The following is a 13,737-nucleotide window of genomic DNA, read 5'->3' as shown; positions in this document are numbered from 1 at the left end:
CTCGGTACCAGTGCTGTACAGGCACCCTTCCCATGGAGCCACACCTGAGGCTCAGATGCGAAATGTGGCAGTCCTCTGCCGCCTGGTAACACCACCGCACGTCAGTGCTTGACACGCATGGCGTTACAACCGCTGCAGCTCGGCTGCATGTAAATTGCACACGGATTGCACTTCAGGCAGCAGATTTTGGTGGGAACGAGGAGAGAATAATTTGTGATTGACTCGGGTGAAAATCTAATGTCAGTACAGTTGTCCCATGCTGTCATTTAGCCATTGGTCATGATAGATGTCTGAATGATGATTGATGTACAAGCACTATTGTTTTCACTTGTTCATTCCCCTCTCTCTCCTACAGATCATAAAAAACAGCGTGTCTGTACAGGGTTCAGACCCGTCATCTAAACCAATCACCATCGATGACAATCACTCTGGGTGGCGGTAATTCAGCGTCTTGTATGAGATTTTAAGCAAATCATATCAGGTTTCAGGCCTATGCCCTGTAGACTTTCGTGATTGAACAAACTGTGATTTTTTTTTTGTCATTGTAGTCATGGGGCTTCCTCCAGCCACATGAGCAGCGATGCGTCCCTCGTCGTCCGTTTCTGCGCCCTCTAAACATATCCAGCAAGCGGTAATCTGTGTTGGTACGTAATATAATATTCTGTGCCCGCCTCCTGAGATTGGCCCGCCTTTCCCTTATTTAAAGCCCGCCTAAAGTGACATGGGGCTGATTCAAAAAGAGAACCAGAGACGAAGAATAAATAGATTTATACATACCTGGGGCTTCCTCCAGCCCCATAAGCCTGGATCGCTCCCACGCCGCCGTCCTCCGCTGCCTCTATCCGCCGGTACCGGGTCCCGTCATTTTGGCCAGTCAGGGCCAGTTGGCCGCGCCCGGCGGAAGTGACGGGACCCGGTACCAGCGGATAGAGGCAGCGGAGGATTTATCCCTGATTTATATTCTGACATTTATCACATGGTGACATTTTTACTGCTGGCAAGTTATGTAGCTGCTGCTTGCTGTTTTGGCAGTTGGAAACAGCTGTAAACCGCTATTTCCCACAATGCAACAGGGTTCACAGACAGGAACCTGCCAAGAGTACATACTCAGAATTTCTTTGTGGGAGGGGTTTCACCGCAATATCAGCCATACAGAGCCCCCTGATGGTCTGTTTGTGAAAAGGAAAAGATTTCTCATGTAAAAGGGGGTATCAGCTACTGATTGGGATAAAGTTCAATTCTTGGTCAGAGTTTCTCTTTAACTGCAAAAGCGCGTACACACGTCCAACAAAGTGCACGACCAACTACATGACATGACCCACCCCATGACCAACTGTTTACAGGACTTATTTTCAGTGCGCCAACCAACTAAACAACCAACTCATTTGCATACTGCGCATGCAAGCAGAATGACGGACTGCACGACATGACTGCATTCAAAACAAGTATTTTTTTCCCCTCCCTCCCCCCCCCCCCCCCGCCTGCCATCAGCCTATGAGAGCCAATCGCTCGAGCCTCCCCAGGGGACAGCCGAGTGACAAGGCTATCCCCAGTACAGCACTGCCTTAGATCGCATCGCTGTACGCTGTAAATAGACGGTTTCGCCGTCTAACAGTCTCCTAGCGGCGATCGCCACTGGGAGACTGATGACAGAGCGGATGCGCATGCAATGGCGCACTCGATCTTCTACAAAACACCACCCCAGGAATTGACGCCTTTCAGCGTTAGGCGGTCGGGAAGAGGTCAAAGCTATAGGGTATGGCATTGAAAAAAGAGTGTATTTTTTCTTTTTTTTTTAATTTCCCTATAAAATGCATAAAAGAAAATAAAGTAATAACTGAGAACAAGTAGCGCCTGCAAAAAGCCTAATTTGTGGCGAAAAAAAACCCAAGTATAGATCATTTAGGTGTGATAAACAGTGACAAAGTTATGGCCCAATGAATGGGAGGAGCACTGACAGGGGAAAAATGGCTCTTGGCGGCAAAGGTAAAATAGCCTGTGGGGTAAAATGTTTAAAAATGTAACCATTTCTGAAAGAAATCATCTTATAGACAATAATGATGTGTTTACATTGTCTAGAGTCCCCTGTCTGTCATCAGTTTCATTCTTACAGATCTGGTGACGAATCTACAAAGAGAAAAGCTGATGACTGACGTTTGTATTGAGGGGGAGGTTTATTTGATTCCTTTTTTTTTTAACCCAGGAGCGCCCAGGTGCTCATTTTACTCTTAAGATCTGGTGAAACTTGTTTTTCTTATCTGATTCCTTTTTCTAGGAACACAATTTGAATACCAAACGTAATTGCTGCATAGGATTTGTTGGTGTTATGCTGGGAATACACGGTTCGTTTTTGCCTTCGTTTAAACCTTCGTTTCGATTGTGCCTTTTGTCCTTTTCGATCCCGAAATAATCGGTCATACGGTTAATATCACCACCCACGGTTTCGTTTTTTTTTTCGATTCTGATGGTTTCGTTTTTCCAATGATCGAAGGCTGCAAAGAAACGAAACGAAAATCCCTTTTTACAGGGACGGACTAGCATAAACGAATATATAATCGATCTGAACAGCCATCAAGCCTACCAATGGCTCGATTAGATGGATAAAGAGAGATAATATCAAACATGTTCGATCACTAGTCGTTCGTTTTTGGGGTCTATTAATCGAAACTATAATGAGATTATGACTATTTTCACATACGTTTTCAACACTCGATTCGTTTACCGAACGAATCGAAGGTTTAAACGAAGGCAAAAACGAACCGTGTATTCCCAGCATTACAGGATATGATTTTGTTTCTATTATGGGGATTGTAGGTTCTGCTTACGCAAGGCTGATTGCATTCATTGTATGTTAGTGTAGTATGATCTCTAGATAGGAAAGCTGCCCTTATATTACACACACCCGATGGTTCTCAGCAGAGGCATAACTAGAAATCACAGCAAAACTTTGGATGGGGCCCCCTACCCACCCTTGCTTTCTGCACAGGTAAACTGAGAACCAATGTTTTTCAATTGGCTACAGACAGCAGTGAAGCACTGCACGCATTTTTTGTATCAATTACATTAGCTTCTGTGATAAAACGTGCATGTTATCACACATATAGACGCACATGGTGTGCAGAAAACTACAGAAAAATGCAGGCAGAAACCTGACAGATGAATGTGCTCCCAGTCCCAGCTTATTACATTCACTCTGTCCATCTCTGATGGAGCAGAACTGGCTCTGCAGACTTCACCAGCATCACTACAGTACACAGCACTTGGGAAGGGGGCAGAGAGGCTGGGGGGGGGCAGGGTACCGTACACAAGAGCCTGCTGCACACTGAATAGGGACTGTCTGCAAATCTTTGTCTGCAAAACTTTGTTTGATTACTTATCAGTGGCTGAGCAGATGCCATCATTTGAACAAATTGTGCATAGAGCAGAAAGCCTTTTCTTTCCATGCCCTTAGTCTTCAGTTTTTCAGGACAGGGAAAAGAATCTACTCCTCATGGGGCCCCCTGCAGCTTCTGGGCCCCCCTGTGGCTGCATACCTTGCAGGGTCTATTGTTACGCCCCCCCCCATTCCCAGACAAGGTGACCAATCAGAGAAACCTCTAGAGAATCGAGTGTGTGTACATCTGACCCCCGATGTGTTGCTGAATGATCTGGATTGCCGGATCATCTTGGCCAAGCGCATTGCTCTCCTCCTTATCCCTCCAACTCCATATTGCGCTGTGCGCCTTCTCTCTGCACTATATATTACCCGTCCGTGTCCGCTGCTCGTCCACCGCTCGCTCCGGGCTTTGTCCTCGGCCCATACACGCCCCCCACGTGGTTGCAGGCGTACATTAGAGATGGCCCGAAGAGGTCGCCGGCGAGAAGTATTCTGCAAACATCGGCTGTTCGCATTTGCGGTGAACAGCGAACATTTGGCGTGTTCGATTCGTCCCTATACATCATCATTGAGCTAAACTTTGACCCCTTACCTCACAGTCAGCAGCCAATCAGCTAGCACCCCTTCCTGGACCCCCCACCCTTCTATCAAAAAGCAGTTTCGGTGGCCATATTGGATCAATTTTCTGAGCTTTCCAATGTGTTCTATGGGGAAAACTCATGTGATTCTGCTAAGTGTGACCCTTCTCTCCCAATTCTGATAATTGCAATTTCGCACGCCGCTCGCAAATTCAAATAAGTGTGATCGGCCCCTCATTCCTCCATCGCTCAGATTCTTCCCAGGCATAGAGAAAGAACGGTTGATCTGCTAGGCCCGGCTGGTACGGGACTTTCCTGGAGACGGCAGAACAGGAAGCTGCCACAGAGACGGGCATGTCGGGGCACCGGTAACCGCTGGGAGACACGTCGTTGCCAGGGCTAATTGTTATAGCTTCTTTTACTGAGGAGGGATTATACTACCTGACATCATCTGTGTCAGACAGCCAAGCTTTATGCGGGATTCAATGCATGCCGCCTCTTGTTTGGCGTCTTCATCTACAGATTTGTTGTTTTAATTATAGGACTTTGTACCATCATTCCAGAATAGCGTGTGAGAGATAGAAAGCTAGCCCCCTGCGCACATCAACTTTACCCGACTTCACTGCATTAGGCCCTGCGTGAGCAGAACCATGCTCTGGAATTAGTATCTATGTAAAAGCAGGGGCGTAACTAGACATCACTGGGCCCCCCTGCGAAGCTTTGGATGGTCCCCCCCACTCCCACCTCCCTCGCTTTCTGCACAGGAAAACTGAGGACCATTGTGTTTTCCCCATGCAGATAAAACACTTAGACTTAAAGGAAATATCAGGCAATCTATGCTACCCCCAGATCTACTTACCGGGAGCTTCCTCCAGCCTCTTGAAGCCGACAAGTCCCTTGTCGCAGCTCTGCTCCCAGTACATACATACACACACAGCTGTATTATTTTACTACATGAGAGCACATGCTATATGGAGGAACAACGTCATGCTGAACATAAGATATAGTATTCACTGTAACTTTGGCAAACCATTCAGAATGTCACTGAGTGATACTGTTATTACAGGATCGTGGACTCTGTAGGAGACAACAAGCTCTCAATGAGGCAGCGACAGTCAGACATCAATCTTACCCACTCCACTGTGTCCGTAATCAGAAACCATAAGGTCACTAGCCTGTGTGTGATAAGAATCTAGGAATCTCTTCTGAGGGATTGCTGTATAAGGGCCAGTCTAGGCCCAGTGCACACCGAGCGGTTTTTGGAGCGATCCGCCGGCCACATCCGCCTCTAAAAGCACTTGTCTAATGTATCGCAATGGGATGGCGCACACCGGCGGTTTGCGGTTTTTGCCAAGCCGCAAACGCGCCTCCTGCTGCGCGTTTGCGGTTTTCGGAAGCGTTTCGTCCTCAATGTAAAGTATAGGAAAAACGCAAACCACTCTAAAAATGCTAGTTCAGAGCGGTTTGCCAGACATTTTTGTTACAGTAGCTGTTCAGTAACAGCTTTTACTGTAACAATATATGAAATCTGCTACACAAAAACACTCCCAAAACCGCTAGGTATGTTTAGAAAACCTCTCTAAACATACCTAGAATCGCTCTGAAATCAGCTCCCAAAACCGCTAGCGTATTGCGGATCTGCTAGCGGTTTTGGTGTGCACTGGGCCTACAACTTTTTTTCAACCTGTGACTCCTTTGTTTGTAACGTTGTATATGAAGTCATCAGAACTTTGCTGCAGTGTGAAGCAGATGTTTTTTTACGAACCCTAGGGAGCAGGAACAGTGTACAAATTCCAAAGTGTGTATGATTCCTTATCTGTGTGGTGGACACATGCAGTCAATATAAAGATGGTACGAGAGCAGAATATGTTTTCTCTCAATGCCCTTAGTTGTCAGTCTCTCAAACTTTTCCCCCACGGGGCCCCCTGTGGCTTCTGGGCCCCCCTGCGGAGGCATCCCTTGCAGGGTCTATTGTTACGCCCATGGGCTTTTGCCCGTGCTCAGGGTAAAGATTCACCTCTCCGCGGTGCAACTCATGGCTTTCTCTGGTGTTTGTTAGAGATGCTCATCCGGATTTTGCGGAGATGAATTTTCCACATTTCCAATTGGAAATATTTGGCCAATCAGAGAGAGCAAAAAATTACTAACCCCCTCCCCCCCCCCCCCCAACTACTTGTAAATCGGAAAACAGAAAACGTTTTTCTGCGGAAACACTGCATTATCCTGTAATTTTATCCCAATCACAGAACTCGGAAGCATTGGACCAATTGGAAAATGCAGAGTCAACTTGAAAGGATTTGGCCAATCAGAGAGTAAAAAAAAAATACCCCCCCCCCAAAAAAAAAACAGTACTCAGAAAACGGAAATCTGCAGAATCGGTAATTAGCATTGGCGGAAATGCCAAATCTTCAGATTCAGTAACGTAGGCGCACCCTTAGCCCCTTGAATCTGACACGTTGTGAAAATGCCCTACACACGATCACACCTTCACACCTACGCTTTCACAACTTGTATCTCGATTGCTTATACATGAGTGAATGTGAATGGCAAGTAGTTATTCTAAACACGCTTCTTAGAAGCTGCTTTACATACGCTTTGCCTGAAGCACAAAGTTATGAATGAGTTCTGGGAAAAAGTTGGAGTATCAAACCAGAAATGTTACTATAGCTAGAAATGTCCTCGTTTCCCACAGATTTTAAAGGATCTTTATACACGATGCTCACACACTTACTACCTTTATGTGATTTGGATTTCACACCCAAATCTTTGGATCCCCTGAAAGAAATGTGGGCTTAAAGTGAATCCGAGGGGAAAATACACTGATGCAATAAACAGCCTTCAACTCCAAAAAATGAATTCTTTATTTTTTAGATACCCCATGGTTTTATTTTATGTTTAAACATTTACAAAGCAGATGTAAAGAAACACTGAACAGAACTAAAAAAATGCAACACTGAACTTACCTAGGGCTTCCTCCTGCCCCCCTGTAGCCTGCAAGGTCCCTCGCTGTCCTCTGGGCCCCTTCCATTCTTTCGCTGGCGTCTGTGTTACCTGTGCCACCAGCCAAGGGTCGTGCACAACTGCGCATGCACGGCCATTCATGCACCAGCCTCGATCACGTGCCCCTCACCGTTAGCGTTCTGCGCATTCAGGGTTCTCGAAAGAATGACCCGCGCATGCACAGAACACTCACAGCACCAGGTGCACAATTGAGATAGGCGTGCGGATAGGCTGTGCATGCACAGCGCTGTGGGGGTTACTCAAAGAGTAGTGACTCAAGTATAAGCCGAGACCTCCCACTTTTAGGCCACTTTTTTGGGCCCAAAAATTAGGCTTATACTCGAGTATATACAGTAATAAGTGAAACATGACTACTAAATAACCCTCTTCCTTGGAAAGATTCTGATGCCATAGAGGAATATGAAAGTAATTATAACCTTCTGCTTAGTTCCTGAATAGTAATAATAATAGGTAGCCTGCAGGGAGTGACGCATCCAAGGATTTCTCCTCGCTCTCCACACTCGGGATTAGGAGTTCATGCTTCAGGACTTTTTACAAAGCTTTTTTGCTGAGTCTGTTATGATGCCGGCACAGCACAAGTACCAGCATGAAATGAATATTCATATCCGTGCCATTGAGTCTGCGGGCGAGGTGTGTCAGTTACCTGCGTCCTCTACTCCTCGACTTTCTCTTAAAGGACCACTCCAGAAAAAAAAGGAGGCAGCTAAAATCTGACAGAACCGACAGGTTTTGGACTAGTCCATGTGCTCATGGGAGATTCTCAGGGTTTGCTTTGTTTTCAAAAGCATTCCCTGAACGGCAGTTGTTAAAGCGGACCTGAATTCATAACTTCCTCTCTGCTCTAAAAGATAAATAACAGCATAATAAGCTTTAAAGGAAAATATTTCTTTGTTACAGCAGATACAAATCCTGCAATAAATCTGCAGTGTGTCTACTTCCTGCTTTCGTGGAAGCAGACATGGGGGTTAACAACCTGTGTTTACCAATTAGCTGCTTTGCCATGGCAGCCAACTGACTCGGCTGAGATCAAATTACAACTTGTGATTAGTCACAGATGAGCGGGGAATTAGGGAGGCTAAACTCTCTAAATACATACAGTGTGCATTTCTCTGTGCTTCCTGTCTGTCCAGTGCAAGAGTTCAGGTCCACTTTAAAGAGAGATTGTCAGCCACAAAATCAAATTCCATTTACCCACTGCTCTGTGTTTAATATTCAGCCTGCAAGCTCACTCTGCATTGCAAGCACTCCAATCTATTCAGAAATGTTTCTGCTGTAATAAATCTTATCTCAGTCAGCCTGGCTCGATTTTTGCCATTGCCAACAAGAAGGAAGCTTGTCATCAACCCTGCACCTTACTGATTGGCTGTGGGCAGTTCAGTGAGCTGATGTAATCTGATCTGTGCTGTGCTCACATGTGTTTACAAAGCAAGCTAGGTATGACAGTGCAGTTTCTAGGAGAAGAAAAATAGTAAAGGGGGAAATGACATCAGGATTGGATTCAATCAGAGACAAAGGTGTCAAATGCCTGAAACGGAATTCTCTTTATTTACTATTTAAAATTCACTGAAATAAAAAGTGGACAGTACAATATACATGTTATGTAAGTAAAACAAGTACTTATCTACTTATATATGTGTTTTTTTTTCCTGGGATAGTATGGCTGTCCCTGCTGCTTTAAAGAGAAACCGTAACCAAGAATTGAACTTCATCCCAATCAGTAGCTGATACCCCCTTTTACATGAGAAATCTCTTCCTTTTCTCATACGGATCATCAGGAGGGTCTGTATAGCTGATATTGTGGTGAAACCCCTCCCACAGGGTGATGGCAGGACCATGGTTCTGACATCATACTGCGGGAGCCTTGTTGCATTGTGGGAAATAACAGCGGTTTACAACTGCCAAAAAGGCAACCAGCATCTCCTTCCAGTGACATCACCTGCCAGCAGTAAAAATGTCACCATGTGAAAAAAATGTCAGAATGTAAATCAGCGAGAGGAAAGCTTTTACAATGAGCAAACACTGACTACCGGTAAATCATTTATACATAATTATTGTAAAAATGAAACACTTTTTTATTACATTATTTTCACTGGAGTTCCTCTTTTGCTCTAACTTCCAAAATAGCAAGCAGGGAGGCTGGCTGGTATCCTCCTACTATTTTGGCAGTTAAACTGCGTTTCAGGGAGTCACAGGGAACGCTTTTGAAACAAAGAAAAAACCTTTTTTTTGCTGGAGTAGTGCTTTATTAATGTTTTTTTTCTAACAGTAAAGCCAGAGGCATTGCTGCGAGCTGCATTTCCTGTTTCTCTTCTGTACATTCAGGAAATAGTTCTGTGAAAAACCACCTGAGCAGCCGATGACACGGTATTGATGTTATCTGCATTCCAGGTTGTCAGTTTCTTTCGCTTTACGATAAACGTGAACTCCCCTGGGCTGAACCAGAACTTTGCATAGGGCTAACCTGACTTGCAAGATTAACGATTGCTACCAAACAACGTTTTATTAATCGTCTGTCGGGTAATTAATCCCACGGTTTTTTAATCTCATTTATCATATTTTATTGAAAATTCCTGTTTCGCCCAGGGGAATTTTGCTTCCTTAAGGTGTATCTGAGGTGACAACATGTGACATGATGAGATAGAAGACGTGTATGTCAGGAGATGATGGGCAGATTGGACCAAGAGACAAATCTCTCTCATCGAATCTGAATAGAGAGAGATCTGCCCATGCCCCAAACTGTCCCTCTTTGGGAGCCCTGCCCCTCTGTCCCTCTTTCCTCCTCATTAGTCCCCCTTTCAGGACTTTGTCCCTCTTTCTATATAAATATGGGTAATTTTCTACTGAAAAATGTGTTTGACTCTAAACTTTATTCCCATCCTTTAAATTGATAGATTTCTAATTTTCAAGTGTTAATATGAAGGAAAATGAACCAGGATAGAGAGGACCAGGATGGTTTGTATTACAAAACATATTTTTCTTATGAAATCTTTATGGTATGCGGGACTAGGGGTGTGATCAGGGGTGTGGCAGGGGCGTGGCTTAAGTCTCCCTCTTTCTCATCTCAAAAAGTTGGGAGGTATGCAAGCCCATACACCACAGGGCGATTCCCGATTGATTTCATGCTGAAAACATTCAGGAATCGGCCTTGTTAGGCTGACACTGTCCCCCAATATCAAATGTGCCCCCCCCGGTGAACTATACTTTACCTGTCCGTGTCCGCTGCTGGTTCCAGGCTGCGTCCCTCATCCATACATGTGCCTCATATGGTTGCCGGAGTAACGTAGTAACGTGGACGCATGTGTGAAGGACGGAACCCGGAGCCTGGGTCGGACACAGACTGTAACGTATAGTGCACCGGGGGGGGGGGGGGGGGGAGGAACATTTGACATTAGGGGGAACAGCGCTGGAGATTTTGTCATGTTCGTTGCTCGCCCTGATAGCGCTCGTCATTACCGCCGTGCAACCAACCGACCACGGTGGCACGACATCATGCAGCATATCCGAACGACATCCTCGGTTGATTGGTCGCCAAGTCGACAGATGTATGGCCATTGGCCACCTTTAAAGGACAACTGAAGTGAGAAATATATGGAGGCTGCCATATTTATTTCCTTTTATACAATACCAGTTTCCTGGCAGTCCTGTTGGTCTATTAGAATGCAGTAGTGTCTGAATAACACCAGAAACAAGCATGCAGCTAGTCTTGCCAGATCTGACAATAATGTCAGAAACACCTGATCTGCTGCATGCTTGTTCAGGGGCTATGGCTGAAAGTATTAGAGGTAGAGGATTAGCAGGATTGCCAGGCAACTGGCATTGCTTAAAAGGAAATAAATATGGCAGCCTCCATATCCCTCTCGCTTCACATTCAGGCAAATGACAGTTTTCTTGCTCTTTACTTGTCAGTATAAAAACATGCTGTCTGTATCTCATCTTTCACCCATTTTCCCTGCACGGCAATAATCCAGCAAATACCGAAGGAAATAACTCATGACATGAGGAAAAAACCTTACTGCAGTTTTCGGTAAATTACTAAACTATTACCGCATGTGTTAAAACTGTAGTGAATTTGGAAAAAATATCGTATGAGGTAAATTACTGAATGGGTCTCAGCGATCTGAGCCACGCAGAAGCAGGAAGACCTTCCTTCAAATTTCATTGGTTGACCAAATTGTTTCATTGTGAGCATCACAAAATACCTTCTGTCTTAAAGGGACCCTGAACACAACTAAAAATGCCATACCGAACGTACCTGGGGCTTCCTCCAGCCCCCGTAGTCTGTGAGGTCTCATGGCATCCTCTGGGCTCCCTCTGTTTTGTCACTGGTGGCTCTATTAGCTGTGTAACCCGACCAGGAGCTGTGCACAACTGCGCATGCGTGGCCTGTCTGTGCCCCTGTCTCGCTCGCAAGCCCATTGCCGTGAGCTTTCTGCGCATGCCTGGCCCATTCTTTTGAGAACCATACATGTGCAGAACGCTGACAGTGACGGGCACGCAGACGGGCCAAGCATGCACTGTTGCGCATGACTCCCTGCAAGGTTGCGCAGCTAACAGTGCCACCAGCAGGAGAACAGAAGGAGCCCAGAGGATGCCGGGGGACCTCCTGAACTTCGGGGGGCTGGAGAAAGCTCCAGGTAAGTTCATTATGGCATTTTCTTCTTGTGTTCAGGGTCACTTTAAGAAGGCAAATCACTCGAAAAATTTCCAAAGCGTCAGTGAACTTTAACTCTCATTTTTGAGACCCTTTCCTTGTTCCTCCGTCATCAGCACAACAAAAGGCGATGTAAGCTCAGTTTATTTCTGCAGTTAAAATAGCCGTCATGTGATTTCAGCCGTCACATGAGTCAGCGCCTGGAAAGTCCTCAGCTGGAGAGATCGCGTTTCAAGCCTAAATACACTTCATGAAACGCGTCCCTAAAGCTGGCCTTGCACTGTCAGCTTATACACAGTAAGAATGTTTCCTGTGGGTGGGGGGGTCTGCAGAACCCCTCCCAAGTTCACGATGAAGATGAATGTATTCTGTACCCCCTAAAGCAGAGTTCCCCAACCCTGTCCTCAAGGCCCACCAACAGTACAGGTTTTGCAGAAAAACACAAACATGCACAGGTGAGGTCATTAAAGTCTATGATTAACTACCTCTGTGGATTTCCACAAAACATGCAGTGTTGGTGGGCCTTGAGGACAGGGCTGGGGAACACTGCCCTAAAGCATTTCATGCTGACTTAGCCCTCTTTTCCACGAACTGTTTACAGGCAGTGAAATGCCTCTCAAACAACTGCTTGCTGCTGCCTGGTAACTGCTTGCTGCTGCCTGGTAACTGCTCGCTGCTGCCTGGCAACTGCTCGCTGCTGCCTATCAACTGCTCGCTGCTGCCTGGCAACTGCTCGCTGCTGCCTGGCAACTGCTCGCTGCTGCCTGGCAACTGCTCGCTGCTGCCTGGCAACTGCTCGCTGCTGCCTGGCAACTGCTCGCTGCTGCCTGGCAACTGCTCGCTGCTGCCTGGCAACTGCTCGCTGCTGCCTGGCAACTGCTTGCTGCTGCCTGGCAACCGCTCGCTGCTGCCTGGTAACCGCTCGCTGCTGCCTGGTAACCGCTCGCTGCTGCCTGGTAACCGCTCGCTGCTGCCTGGTAACTGCTTGCTGCTTGCTGCTGCCTGGTAACTGCTTGCTGAGCACACAGCTCAACAGTTCGTGGAAAAGAGGCCTTATTCACAAAGTTTTTGTTCGCATTTTATGAATCCACTTAAATCAACTACAACATCAAAACCACTGAAAGGTAATATGAATAACAATTATTATCTCGTGAAGAGGACAGCTGTCAAGAGGTGAAATATATCAGGCAATTAAACAGGTAAATCTTTAAAGGGAACCCGAGGTGTGAGGTATATGGAGGCTGCCATATTTATTTCCTTTTAAGCAATTCCAGTTGCCTGGCTGTCCTGCTGATTCTCTGCCTGTAATACTTTTAGCCATAGACCCTGAACAAGCAGGCAGCAGATCAGGTACTCTGACTCAGCTGACTCAGGTTTAACTGGATTAGCCATATGCGTGTTCCAGGGTTTTGATTTAGACACTACGTATGCCAGAAGAGCAACAGGACTGCTGTAACGATCGGTGTCAGCACACAGAGAGAATCTGATTATTGGTGATCTGCAGTATCACCAAGAATACAGATATATACCTGATTATTAACCATTCATTAACCGTTCATCTGATAAGGCTGGATTTGACCCATCCGCCAAGCGGATCCGTCAAAACTAGCGTTATCAACTGAACGACCGTTTGCACACACGCCCCATTTGACGTCCAAACAACTGGTCGTTCAGATGTCCAAACGACCGGTCGTTTCGAAAAACCTGACGTGTGTACGCACCTTATAAGAGGACCTGTAGTCAAAATAACGCTGCTTATTTTTTTACAGTATTGATTTATAAATGAGTCACTGTTTGGCCAATGTAAAATCTTTCCTCAGTCAGATATACATTCTGACATTTATGACAGGCGGTGACATCTTTAGTTCTGGCAGGTGATCTCTGCGGAATGTTCCTTTACTGAAAGTTCTAAAGCCAGTAAAACAGATCTAGAAAAGATCTGATTAGTGTTAATTGTGATGTGTTAATTACGGTTTTGCGAAATTTCACATAATTACGATTACAATTTTAATGGAAAACTCTGGGCTCTATAGAGCACTCCCGTTCCTCTCCTGATCCCCTCGTTCCACTGCAGGCTCCTCCATTCAAATATCCCTCCGCGGGAGGCTTCA

The 13,737-nt window shown here is 45.8% G+C and overlaps 1 protein-coding gene across 1 annotated transcript in view; it reads right to left on the bottom strand.

Moving 5' to 3' along the window:
- Window positions 1–13,737, bottom strand: part of FAM83F (family with sequence similarity 83 member F) — a 62,663-nt gene that overhangs the window by 35,812 nt on the left and 13,114 nt on the right. The gene's annotated exons all lie outside the window — the stretch shown is intronic.

The sequence above is a fragment of the Hyperolius riggenbachi genome, chromosome 9, assembly GCF_040937935.1.
Source record: "Hyperolius riggenbachi isolate aHypRig1 chromosome 9, aHypRig1.pri, whole genome shotgun sequence".
In the NCBI taxonomy this organism is placed as follows: domain Eukaryota; kingdom Metazoa; phylum Chordata; class Amphibia; order Anura; family Hyperoliidae; genus Hyperolius; species Hyperolius riggenbachi.
Note: the sequence above shows the minus strand (reverse complement) of the source record. Positions and strands in the feature narration are given on the sequence as shown.